The sequence below is a fragment of the Equus quagga genome, chromosome 14 (genome assembly GCF_021613505.1).
Source record: "Equus quagga isolate Etosha38 chromosome 14, UCLA_HA_Equagga_1.0, whole genome shotgun sequence".
Lineage (NCBI taxonomy): Eukaryota > Metazoa > Chordata > Mammalia > Perissodactyla > Equidae > Equus > Equus quagga.
This window is the reverse complement of record NC_060280.1, coordinates 90,248,908-90,263,038: the sequence shown is the minus strand read 5'-3', so window position 1 is coordinate 90,263,038 and position 14,131 is coordinate 90,248,908. Positions and strand designations below refer to the sequence as shown.

The 14,131-nt window shown below is 37.9% G+C and overlaps 1 pseudogene; it reads right to left on the bottom strand.

Annotated features, from left to right (window-relative positions):
- Positions 1–1,490: 1,490 nt before the first annotated feature.
- On the bottom strand, positions 1,491–2,395 carry LOC124225182 (olfactory receptor 18-like; annotated as a pseudogene).
- Positions 2,396–14,131: the final 11,736 nt, after the last annotated feature.

Genomic DNA, 14,131 nt, shown 5'->3' with positions numbered 1-14,131 from the left:
GAGACCAAAGCCTGAGTTATCATGACAGAAGACCTGATAATAAAGCGATGTCCTAACCAGGCTGTTGCTGGAAAGAGCTCCACTTTGCTGACAACATGGTCCTTTACAGTCCTAGGGTAACGTAGAAGAAGATAAATTTATACTGGTGACATGGTGACTTAATGATCCACAAGCACCATTAGAGCCACACAGCAACTGGAAATATGATAGCACCCCTATTTTCCAGTTGTATACTCATGACCAAGACATAGCATTAACACCCACCTTTCTTACCTGGGCACCTTTTGCAATCTTGTAACTGCAGACACCTCACAACATACTTTTATAAACCATGTTACATTATCAGCCAGGGCTCAGTCAGGAAAAGAGAAACCAACTAGTCATTTTAATGAGGATATTTTAATATAGCGAGTTGGTTAAATAGTTACTGAAGTTATTGAAAGGCCAAAAAGGACAGAGTGGCAAATAGCAAGCATAAGTGAAGGAAGAAGCTACCACACCAAGGGCTTGAGGGGTTTAAAGGGAAAAGCTGAGCTTTTAGGGCATAATTACTGTTACTGACCACTATTGAAAATTTGTAAAGTGAACACAAGATGGAAAATACAACCGTGATTTCAAGAGCCCCACCTCAGCACCACAAAGCAAAGTACAGAAGTGTAAGTTTGGATCGGAGGGACAATAGTTTCATAACTAGCATACATCCAGCTGTATAGTGTACACAGAGAAAATATTTGAAGAAACATTATCAGGAATTATGGGGAAAACACATTACCTATTGCTACAGCAGGCTTTTCATATATTCCTTTTTGGAGCTATGATCTCTTTAGGATCTTTGGCATTTGCCCATGAGCTGTTAGGATCCAAGACATACAGGTCATCTTTGAGTAAAAGATCTGACTTAAATCAGTAGTTCTCAATGTTGGCTGCATCTAGAACCACCTGAGCATGAGGCTTTTAAAAATCCTCATGCTCAGACCACACTCCAGTCCAATTAAATCATAATCTCTGGTGGTGAGACCCAGTTATCAGTATTTTTAAGCTTCCCAGATGATTTCAGTAAATCCAAGGCTGAGAACCAGTGACATGCAAACTCACACATAACCTGCATAAATATATTTTGTAAATTATAAATTCATATGGAAAATATATAAGAGCTGTGGGAAAGATGTAATTTTTAAACATACAAAAGGAAAGTTTTTCATCTTTCTGGGATGCCTGGATCATCAATGATAAACTACAGAAGACCCCATAGATATAAACACTGCATAGTCATGCAGTGAGTATGATACACAAAAGATCTCAGAATATACTCCCGGTGTCACTAAAGACATACCAAAAGAATCAATATTCAGATATTAAAAATGGAGAGAAGTGAAAGTTGTGAAAGCTACAAAACAATTTGATAAGAGAGGTAGGATTTTCAGATCTAGATGTTCAGTTTTGCTGCATTTCCCAACTTTCACTCTGAATGAATGGCACAGATACCGATATTAGATTGTTTTGCTGAGAAGCCTCTGCATGGCTCTTTTGATGTCTCTGTTCCTCAGGCTGTAGATGAAGGGGTTCAGCATGGGGGTGACCACAGTGTACACCACTGAGGCCCCTGCATCATTCTTGGGAGAAAGTGAGACAGCAGAACTGAGGTAAACCCCAAAGCCCGTTCCATAAAATAAGCAAAGAACTGACAGGTGAGAGCCACAGGTCGAGAAAGCTTTGTACTTCCCACCTAATGAGGTGAAACAATTTTATAGTAAGAGAAAAGTATCCCTGAGATAGGAAGAAAACCAGAGATGGTGCCAACAAAACACATGACTATGTTGTTGGTGAAAGTGTCAGAACAGGCAAGGTTGAGGAGTTGAGAAGGGTCACAGAAGAAATTGGAAATTTCCACATCCTTGAAGCAGGTAAATTATAACACAATCAAATTGTGCAGCTGGGAGTCCAAAAGGCTAAGTAAAAAAGATGTCAAAACTAAGAAGCCACAGAGGTGGGGGTTCATGATGACGGGGTAGTGCAGAGGGTGACAGATGGCCACAAATCGGTCATATGCCATCGCAGTCAGAAGCATGTCATCCATACATGCAAAAAGGATAAAAAAAGACATCTGTGTCAAGCATCTGACCTAGGGGATGACTCTGCTGTGAGTGTGGATGTCCACAATCATCTTGGGGACAGTGGTGGAGATGAAACCAATGTCAGCCAAGGACAGGTTGGAGAGGAAGAAGTACATGGGGGTGTGGAGGTGGGAGTCAGAGCTGACTGCCAGGATGATGAGCAGATTCCCTAATATGGTGACCAGGTACATGGACAGGAATAGCCCAAAGAACAAAGGCTGAAGTTCCAGGTCATCTGAGAGCCCCATGAGGAAGAATTCTGAGACAGTTGTTAGGTTCTTTTGGTCCCATGTTGCTAAGACCTCTCCTGGAAGGGAAAAGTGGCTTGGAATGAATGAAACAAGCAAATACACAGCCAGCATTGTGTCTATATTTTGGATTCAAGCCAAGCAAAGTAAGGCATTCACACTTGAGGACCATACACTCCAGTACCTTCAGCAGTATTTCTCAGTGGTGGCACTCATTTCCTCTTAGAACTCGTTCCACATTGATTTCTTGGTTATTTACCTGTTTTTATATACACTCACTTTAGAGACAGTGAGCCAAAGTGTGATCGAGGAGCAAGCCACTTTGCTCCTCAAAGCAAGAGGAGCAAACTCTAACTCTAACTCTAAAGAATTAAACTTATGAACCCAGTAAAATATCAGTCCCATCCGTTGAAGAAAATATATGGAAAATGAAATATATTTCTTCCTTTAAAAAATCACTCCAGTGGCTGTCCCCATCGCCAAGTGGTTAAGTTTGCATGCTCCGCGGCAGGAGGCCCAGTGTTTTGTTGGTTCACTTCCTGGGCGCGGACATGGCACTGCTCATCAAACCACGCTGAGGCGGCGTCCCACATGCCACAACTAGAAGGAGCCACAACTAAGAATATACAACTATGTACCGGGGGGCTTTGGGGAGAAAAAGGAAAAAAATAAAATCTTTAAAAAAAAAGTCACCCCAATTAAAAAGTGCTAGAAAGCTTCAAATAGAGTTTAATTTGTTCAAATGCAGTGTAAGAAAGTTCCTTAACTTGGACCATGTATAAACTCTCTGTAACATCACTTATATTTTAAATTAAAGTCAAATGTATTTAATTAATTATAATTTTGTTGTAAGAGTTATCTTCATTGATTTTCATCATTATGTGGTTTCTGATATCCACCTTCAATAGAAATAAGTGCTCACTCATATATGTGGGTTGTCTTTTATTTATTTATTTTTTTGGTGAGGGAGATTTGCCCTGAGCTAACATCTGTTGCCAATCTTCCTCTTTTTGCTTGAGGAAGATTGTCCCTAAGCTAACATCTGTGCCAATCTTTCCTCTATTTTGTATGTGGGTTGCCACCACAGCATGTCTTGATGAGCGGTGTAGGCCTGTACCTGGGATCCAAACCCATGAACCTGGACTGCAGAAGTGGAGTGCGCTGGACTTAACCAATATGATACCAGGGCAACCCCTGGGTTGTCTTTTAAAAGTCTTTTCAAATATTAATCCTAACAGTAGGCTTTTTATGCAAAGTTACTGTATCAATGGTACACAACCTGAGGCATGAGCTTAGTGTCTGAGATTGCTGTTTGATTTTCTTGTCTCCATCATGCAGTGGCTTAGTAAAAGTGTTTTAAATATAATTCTAACTCCAAAATGTGTGAAGCATTGTTTCTTCATCAAATCAACCCTCTTATTTACAGTTGAGGTTTTACAACTAGGGGAAGTCCCCATCTGCCTGAAACCTAGTCATATTAAGTCTACTTAAGAATTTTTCACATCAATCCTTCTTGAAAACAGGGATTCCAATACTCCGTACATCAGCTCCCTGAAGGCAACTTGGGATTTCATTTCTCCTGTCAGGTAATTGATTTAATTTGAGAAAAATGCAAAATATGAAAGTGCAGAGACTAATATAACAAAAGCCTAGATTATTTCTTCATGTATAAAATGGGGAAGAAATTAGAACCTACCTTATAGTGTTGTTGTAAAAATTAAGTTAAATAATAAATATAAAGTGCTTAGACCAGTCATTCTCACTCCTGATTAACCATATGATTACCTCTGGATCTTTTAAAACATACTGATGGCCTGGCTCCATCCTAGAACGAGTTAAATCAGAACCTCTACATGTGAGTCTGTTGGTGATTCTAATGTACAACCAAGGTTCAAAACGATTGCCTTAGAATATTACCAGACATTCAGTAAATGCTTCATTAATGTTGTCTGTTATTATTATCATTAATACTCACTCATCGTCTCAAAATGTGAACATGCAGTAATATTTGCTTCAGAACTTATATTTTATAGAGATTTGAAATATTACCAATGAAATTTCAATTTTCTTGCCATCCCTTCATGATCCAGTTCTCCTGCATACCTGTCCCACAGAGTCAACCATTGTCATGAATTTGGTGGGTATATTTTCCTGCCAATGTATCCATGATGTTAGCATTTGTTTTGTATCCATAAACAGTATTCCTGAAAAGTTAGCTAAAAAGTACTATACTATACATATTGTTCCTGAAAAACTTTATGTTTTAAGTCTTTCTGTGAAGTATATGCATCTAGTTCAAAGATTTTAGCTGATGCATATTATTGACAGAGGGAACCGCTTCATTTTATTCTTCCGTTCGTTATTATGGAAATTCTATACGAATTATTTTACCTCTTTGTATCACACAAGTGAGAATATCTATAAGATATTTACATATATAAAGTATAGTTATTTTCATTGTAAAAATCCATACACATTTAATTTTACTATTAGGCATCCATATTTTTTCCCAATAAAAAAAAATCAGATATGGGCCGGCCCAGTGGTGCAGCAGTTAAGTGAGCACGTTCTACTTCAGCGGCCCAGGGTTTGCCAGTTCGGATCCCAGGTGCGAACATGGCACTGCTTGGCAAGCCATGCTGTGGTAGGCATCCCACATATAAAATAGAGGAAGATGCGGATGGATGTGAGCTCCGGGCCAGTCTTCCTCAGCAAAAAGAGGAGGATTGGCAGCAGATGTTAGCTCAGGGCTAATCTTCCTCAAAAAAAAAAATAGGATACAATGAAGTATCTGCTCTTAGTGGTGAGATATATAATTAGGAATATCACTCAAGTCTGTCTAGTAATAGTCATTCCATAATAGCTCACGTGAAATTCTCAACTTGTAGCGGAAATGATATTTGCATGTCTCAGATTTCCAAAGTGAAATGGAAAAAATATTACTATTCATAGAAAAACAGTGGACCACAATTTTCATGCCAGAAAGACTCCTATGAACCACTTCGCCTATCCCCCCTAGTTGACAGATGTCCTCACTGAATCCCAAGAGGAGAAATTAATGGTTTTGCCTCCATCTGCTCATCTGCAACAAAGCAAGCTTGAAAAAATTATTTCCGCTCCAGTGGAAGTGACAGAGCCCTAGGGCAGCAGTCAGGAGATGAAAGTCTGAGTCCTAGATCTTTCACACACTAAATTTGGAGGGTGTATCAATATCTCAATCTCTTTCTGATGGCATTCTTTACCTTTAAATGAGGAAAGTAATATCCTCAGAAATTTGGCACTTATTCAGTTATGGCATTTTAATCAGACTTGAATTATTACTGCAGTAGCAAGTTATGGATAAATTTAATCTCAATAAATATTTAACAACTTTTATTTAATTCTATGGCAGAGAATTCAAAGCCTTTGTTGTCCCAGGGAACTTGAGCATGGTCTGACTTCACATCCTAAATGCAAAATCCTAAAAGTGTTTCAGTCCATGAAGTAAGATTTATCCTCCCCTTCTCTTTCTTCGTGCTTTAAATTTTTCTTTATTTAAGATTACAACAATCTCTTGGTGATCAAATGATGTATATCTTATCAAAGGGAAGTAATATGCTTGTAGGAAGTACATGCCATAGAAATACACAGTCCTATTGTATGCATCTCTAGTCCTGTGGGATATTGCTAGAAGGGATGAAAGAACAGGTAGGAAATCACCCAGTGGGTAGAAGCCTTATTGCCTACTCCGAGTTCATGTGAACTAAGGGTACATTTAATATTTAATAGAGATTTTGTTTTGTTTCTGTTGCCTACTCTGTGCCAAAGACAGTATAAGCTCTGAGGAATCAGAAATGAATGAGACTCAGTTGTTTCCCTCCAAACATTCAGTATCCAGTTGTATAAGGACAAAATAAAACGTCCTGTCAGATATCCAGGGAAACAATATCTTCAGATCACAGAATATTTTAGTCAAACAGCAGGAATCTAGGCTGTTAATACTAATAATAATAATATCTGAAATTTATTTTGCCCTTTCTACACACATTCATTACATATGTAGTTCCATACTATGCAATTTAATCCCTGCAACAATGCAGTTGTATCAACTAAAAATTAACCCAAATGGCAGAGTTGAAGTTCAGACATATTAAGAACCTGCTCCATTTTGCACAAGATAATAAATTGAGCAGGCACAATTAAATTATCGGTCTCTGATGCTCATACAATAAACTTCTTCACTCTGTTTACCTACACTTCAGAAAGTTTAACACAGAAGTCCAGGGGTCTTAACCAAAAGTACAGATAAGATCATCTTTTAAGTGATTTCAGCTTCCTAAGTAAGAATGTAAAGAAACACCCTGACTTTACTTTTCCTTTAGGGATTGAGAAGCACTGAAGAGTGATGGAGGGAGTGAATAGGGGAAAGAAAGAGATCTGTCTTAAATTATAACCTGGGGATCCTTCTATGATCTTTGCCTTGATCTCAGCTGTGACTTCCTATAGTTGATGCAGCAAGAGACACTCATTACTCTCTGCTGAGGTCTACTGGGAACTCCCAAAGGAAGATGACTGTGAACATAGGGTCTCTGCCTGGAGTGACCTGGCAAGTGAAATGACAGATTGGGTGGGCAGGAGAAACTACTGGTTAAGTACCCTGTGTCTGGAGTCTGGATGCCTGGATTCAAACTGGAATTCACTCCTATTTTACCCCATGATCTAATGCAAGTTATATGGAATGCCATGTTCACTTATTTGACTGTAAAATGATGATTATATGCATTCCTCTTTCTTGGGGAGTCATTATGCTGATAAAAAGAAACAAGCTGCATAGAACACTTAGCTCAGAGCCTGGCACTTAGGAAGTGCTTGAGGAAGGTTCATGATATCATGCTTACTGTCTTCATCCTCATCCTCATCCTCACTTGATGATTTTGGAGTACTTAAGGGACTGTTGTCTGTTATCATGGGGGTAATGCCTATGGGAGCTAGAACCAGTGTGGAAGAAAAGAAGTATTCCGAATGAGAGTTCTTGGACCACCCCCCCACCACCACCAGAACCAAGAACATAAATTTCATAGTGGTTGGAAATGAAACTTTGCATATTAGTGCCCTACAATTTGTCTATTCCAACCATCCTGTTTATCCTGACAATGAGAAACACTGCTCTCCCAGTCCCTCCTCCATCCAGTATTTCCCACAACACTCACTGGGCTGTGTTGTGACTCTGCTGGTGCATGACCAAGGAGGACCAATCTGCTGCCCCTCTCCTGCCTGGCGAGCAATGATAGTTGAGGCTCTGTCCTCAGGACTGGCAGAAAGACAGACTGAGGATGTGGCCTCCTGATGGAGATTACTACTCTAGGAGGAGGAGACACAGTTGTGAAGCCTGCTAGACATGGGCCAGCAACATGAAGAGCTGGAGATGCAGCCTGATAATATACAGTTGTGTGGCTTTGAGAGCTCAGTGCACAGAGATCATAATTAGCCAAATTGGCCCATGAACTCCATTTCCTGAAGGACTCACTATCTTGGAGGATTGACAGGAGGAGAAAAGCCAGTGTCCCTGATGCATCTTAACTACTTCTGAGCCCTACTTCTTCCCAGGAGGAAGTTCACTTGGCCTCCTCTAGCCTGTAAAGATTACATTTATTATTTCCAGTTAAAAATTCAATTACAATTTTGATTTACTGAAATGGCATTAATGGTGACATAATATCAGGAATAATGATATCTATTTAAATGTCATTTTTTATTGTAATAACATTTGTTTACATTATATAAATTTCAGGTGTACATCATTATATTTTGATTCCTGTGTATATTACATAATGTTCACCACCCAAAGACTGATTACAATCCATCACCACACACATGTTCCAAATCAACACTTTCACCCTCCTCCCTCCCCCCTTCCTCTCTGGTAACCACCAATCCAATCTCTGTCTCTATGTGATTGTTTGTGGTGTTTTTATCTTCTACTTATCAGTGAGATCATAAAGCATAAGGCTTTCTTCCTCTAACTTATTTCACTTAGCATAATACCCTCAAGGTCCAACCATGTTGTCACAAATGGCCAGATGTCATAATTTCTTATGGCTGAACAGTATTCCATTGTGTATATATACTACATCTTCTTTATCCATTTGTCCCTTGATGGGCACCTAAGTTGCTTCCAAGTCTTAGCTATTGTGAATAATGCTGCAATCAACATAGGGGTGTGTGTATCTCTATAGATCCGTGTTTTCACGTTTTTTGGATAAATACACAGCACTGGAAAAGCTGGATCATATGGTAGGTCTATTGTCAATTTTTTGAGGAATCTCCAGATGGTTTTCCCTAGTGGCTGTGCCAGTGTGCACTCCCACCAGCAGTGTATGAGAGTTCCCTTCTCTCCACATCCTCTCCAATACTTGTTGTTCCCAGTCTTGTTAATTATAGCCATTCTGATCAGAGTGAAGTGATATCTCATTGTAGTTTTGATTTGCATTTCCCTGATAGCTAATGATGTTGAACATTTTTTCATGTGTCTATTGGCCATCCATATATCTTCTTTGGAGAAATCTCTGTTCAGATCTTCTGCCCATGTTTTAATTGGGCTGTTGGGTTTTTTTATTGTTGAGACATATGAGTCCTTTGTATATTTTGGACATTAACCCCTAATCTGATACATGGTTTGCAAATATCTTCTCCCAATTCTTAGGTTTTCTTTTCATTTTGTTGATGGTTTCCTTTGCTGTGTGGAAGCTTTTTAATTTGATGTAGTCCCATTTGTTTATTTTTTCTATTGTTTCACTTGCCCGGTCAGGCATGGTACTTGAAAATATGCTGCTAAGACAGATGTTGAAGAGTGTACTGCCCATATTTTCTTCTAGAAGTTTAATGGTTTCAGTTCTTACATTCAAGTCTTTAACAATTTTGAGTTAACTTTTGTGTACGGTGTAATATAATGGTCTAATATCATTCTTTTTTATGTGGCTGTCCAGTTTTCCCAACAACATTTATTGAAGAGACTTTCCTTTCTCCATTGTATGTTCTTGGCTCCCTTGTTGAAAATTAGCTGCCCATAGATGTGTGGGTTTATTTGTGGGCTCTCAATTCTGTTCCATTGATCCGTGTATCTGTTTTTGTGCCAGTACCATGCTATTTTGCTTACTATAGCTTTGTAGTATATATTAAAATCAAGGAGTGTGATATCTCCAGCTTTGTTCTTTTTTCTTAGGATTCCTTTGGCTATTTGGTGTCTTTTGTTCTTCCATATAAATTTGTGCATTCTTTGTTCTATTTCTGTGAAAGATATTATTAGAACTTTGTTAAGGATTGTACTGAATCTGTAGATTGCTTTAGGAAGTACAGAAATTTTACCTATGTTAATTCTTCGAGTCCAAGTGCACAGAATATCTTTCCATTTCTTTGCGTCTTCTCAGATTTCTTTCAACAATGTTTTGTAGTTTTCAATGTACAGATCTTTCCTCTCTTTGATTAAGTTTATTTCTAGGTATTTTATTCTGTTTTGTTGCAATTGTGAATGGGACTGTATTCTTAATTTCTCTTTCTGCTACTTCCTTGTTAGTGTATAGAAAACAATTGAGGGGTCAGCCCAGTGGTGCAGCAGTTAAGCGTGCAGGTTTTGCTTAGGTGGCCCAGGGTTTGCCAGTTTTGATCTTGGGTGCAGACGTGGCACCACTTGATAAGCCATGCTGTGGTACGCATCCCACATGTAAAGTAGAGGAAGATGGGCATGGATGTTAGCTCAGGGCCAGTCTTCCTCAGCTAATAGCCAGCAAAGCTAGACAGTAAGACCCCCATCTCAGTTGGGCTGAGTCTGAAGGATGCTTATAGCATTATCAGCCCCTGCTCCAGACCTCACTCCTCCAGAGAGGGCTGCATACCTTAGGGTGGCTCCTGCCTGGCCAGCTGAGAAGCTCTGCTGCTCCCAAAGGTGGCTTTTTTCCTCTCCAGCAGGAATTTCTGCCTCTTCCGCCTTAGTCAGGACTGTCCCTTGTTGTGGAGGTTCTTTATCCAGTTTTCAGTTTTCTCTCCAGGGTAATTTTCCCCAAAATAGTTGTAACCTGGCTGTGTTCGTGGGAGGAGATGAGTTCAGAGTCTACTTATGCCGCCATCTTGGAAAAAAGACCGGTTTTCTCTCTCTTAAAAGGATAATTTTCTGGAACTTTCAATCTGCTCTTGATAAAGATGTTATAAAAGGTTTTCTTTACTTTTGAGTGAGTCTCACTTTGGTTAAATGGATAATTAAGCATTCTTCCACAGTGAGCATTGCTTCCTATTTGACCAAGTGTTTTAAAACTTTTTGATATTTTTCACAAGCTTCCCCCAAAATTCAAATCCCAAATGAAGTCTTTCTTTTGCCCTGAATTTTTTTTACTTTGAGAATTTTCAGAGGACTTCTCAAAGAAATCTGTTCTCTCTTTCTATAAAGACGGTGATATTAAATGAATTAGGCTTGTTTGGTATCTTAAATTACATGGGAAGCATTGTCAAATAAGTGATGATAAACCATCTTAGGTTATATTGTGTGGGTGAATGTTACTAATGTAAGTGTTTTAAAAAATTATATAACATTCCTAAAATTCTTATCTGTCCCAGCAATCAATCCTAATTGTAGTTATTATCTTGAAGTGTTGTATGTCAGAAATAGCTAAGTTTCTCTGTCAATTGCTCTTTTTGAGTCTTTTGTCATTTGCAGATAGTTGTTTTACTTTCAGGTGTCTTTCATCTTAAGAGAGACTCATGGAAAGGACTTTGACACTTACTCTAGAATACAGCTTTCTGATAAACTTTCTTATGAAGTGGATGAGGAATTACAGAACTCTAACAGAAAATTACAACTTCATGATACTTCCAACAAAAGATCAAGATCAAGTGTTGTTTACATGAAACTGAATGAACTGGGGGGGATGATTTTCATTTGAAGTACTGCTGATTTTTTAATGTTTTCTTTTTCCAGATTTAAGGAAATCTTTTTCTCTTAAGCTAATTATGACTTATAGCATTTGGCAAATTATACCTTTGTAAGAATTATTTTAGGTGATTGTATCAGAATTGAAACATTTATCTTTTTATGCCTACCTGATCCCTCCAGAATTTGGAAACTCTTAGTGAGCAATTATTGCTATTTTCAGGCTATATCTTTATTTCCATAAGTTCAATAAAAATCTGTTCTCCTTATGATGGGACACAATTGATTAGATTACCAAAGATTTGACTAGAATGTCATACTTGAGAAAAATATGCATAGACTCAGATATGATATGACCAAAACAGATTTAAGGGACAAGGACTGACTTTATGAAATAAAACCATTTGGAAATATTGGCCTCGTACCTTGCTTAGATGGTTCCCAGAAATTTTACTAGATGAGTAAAGAAGCTGCATTCCCTGGAAGCTGTAAAGAACCTCAGGATATTTTGGGGAACCTCAAGAGAAGAGAAGAATTCACCCAAATCTCTAGGTATTGCAGATTGAGTCTGATGACAAGTCCTTGGCTTGGTTTTCCTGGCTCCAGTGGCCTTTAAAGTTCCATCTGTTTCCTTATGAAGAGTTCCAGCAAAGCAGATTTAAAACAGCCTATATTGTCACTTGCTATTCTTGTACTTATGTAAATAATTAGGCCAAGTTTATTGAAACTAGACATTTTTCAAACTAATGAGTCTTAATTTTGCTCTGTTTGGTAAAAATGAGGGTGACTTTAGAGAAAAAATATATTTCAATAAAAACTATAATACACATTCATGGATTGCCGTTCTGTCAATTGTATTTGAGGTTTTTGTTTTCTATCTGTAAACTGGACTGGGTCCTGAATTCTTCTAGTCTCCTGAAATATCCATGCTTTAAATTTTTTCCATCTTTTTCTTTTGGAATCATTGAGAACTGAAACCACTTTTTCCTGAAGCCCTGCAAACTGATTCTGGACAACTCAATATAAACAAGAAAGATTCATGCCTGTTGCTTGTCAGACACTCAGAAATATACCTGAACACCTAACGACATCATCAGAGACATTTAAAACTTCCAAAGATGCTTTGACCCTGACTTATAGAAATCTTCTTGACGGACTGACCCTTTGGCTCAGAGACTGGCTTATAATTTTCTCAACCTATTATCTTTGTTTGTTGTTGTTGTTATTGTTGTTTCTGTAGAAATTCTTCCTAATAAATACCTAGTTACTTATTTATACAATATAAGCCTAACTTTGAGAGAACAGCTGTATCACTGACTTGCTAAGAGACTGATTCAATGAGATGGAACAGCCTACATCTCTTATCAGCAGGAAGAAGATAGAGCAGCCATTACCTTATATCCCTCAGAATTGAGGAATGAACAACAAAAAGGGGGGAGGGATTTGTAACCATGGGCCCTCCAGGACCTGTTCAATAGACTTCATCTTTTACCCACAGTGAATAAGAAATTGTCTTTCAGAAAATTTGAGAAATCACATAGCCAGAGTATGCACAGAAGAAGAAATATTGACTTGAAATAGCCACAGAACCAAAGATTCTCCTCCCCACAGAACCAAAGGACAGTGGGGAATTTAAAAGTCAGAACTCTTATCAGAAGTCAGGGTCCATGATTCAGAAAGATCTGGTGTTAAAATTCCTTCCCCACCTTACCATAAATGTTTAAAACCTTACCATAAAAGCTTAGAACCTAATCATGAATGTTTAGAATCTTACCATCAATGATTGAAGCCCACCAATGAAAACCTGTCCCACCAGCATTTCCACATGCCAGTCTGCTGTCCCTAAACTCTTAAAGATTGCTTCAAATCCTTAATTTGGGAAAGAGATCTGAGGGTACAGGCTCCCTGTCTCCCTGCATATCAATCTTGCAGAATAGAGTTGACTTCTCTTCCCAAAAGCTGATGCCATAATTAATTGACTTATTTATGCACATGGATAGAAGAACCCTATTTTTGTGTGGTAACACCACACCCAAAATCTTATCTACTAATAACGATACATTTGTCTCTTGCATTGTCTCTTGTGACAAATGAAACATTTGTCAATGCTTGTGTTTCCTTTTTCCATCTTGTACATTTATTTGAATTAGAATAATTTTAAATATTTATGGTTAATAGCAGCAATTCTTCATGTTTATTAATTGTCATTTCTAAATACTTCTATGTTCAATTGAGTGTTATCTCTCATTGAAAAATCCACGTTATTTATCATTTGAAAGATATATCCTTATTTTCCTGCTTTGAGAGACTGCATCCTCCCCTCACACAAGTAAACACTGCCATTTGAGAAATGGCTGTTAAAGATTATCAGCTACATTTTGATTCCTATTGTCCTTGCCAGCTTTTGTATTGGTATATTTATGAAATAAATGAACATGAATAGAGTGCCTAAAGTTGAAGCATATTTAAATTCCTACGATAAGCATTATTGACCCATGGTGTATTTTTCTTTAACATTCTAGTAAAGACAGTCTTAAAAATAAACAAACAGAAAACAAAATTATAGACTCAGAGAATAGTCTGGTGTTTGCCTGAGTGGAGGAGGAATGGGTGAAGGCGATAAAAAGATAAAGACTTCCAGTTATGAAATAAATAAGTCCTGGGGATGTAATGTACAGCATATGACTATAGTTAATAATACTGTATTGTATGTTTGAAAGTTGCTAAGAGAGTAGATCTTAAAAGTTCTCATCACAAGAAAAATAATTTATAACTCTGTTTGGCAATGGATGTTAACTAGATTTATTGTGGTCATCATTTCCCAGTATATACAAATATTGAATCATGTTGTACACCTAAAACTAATATAG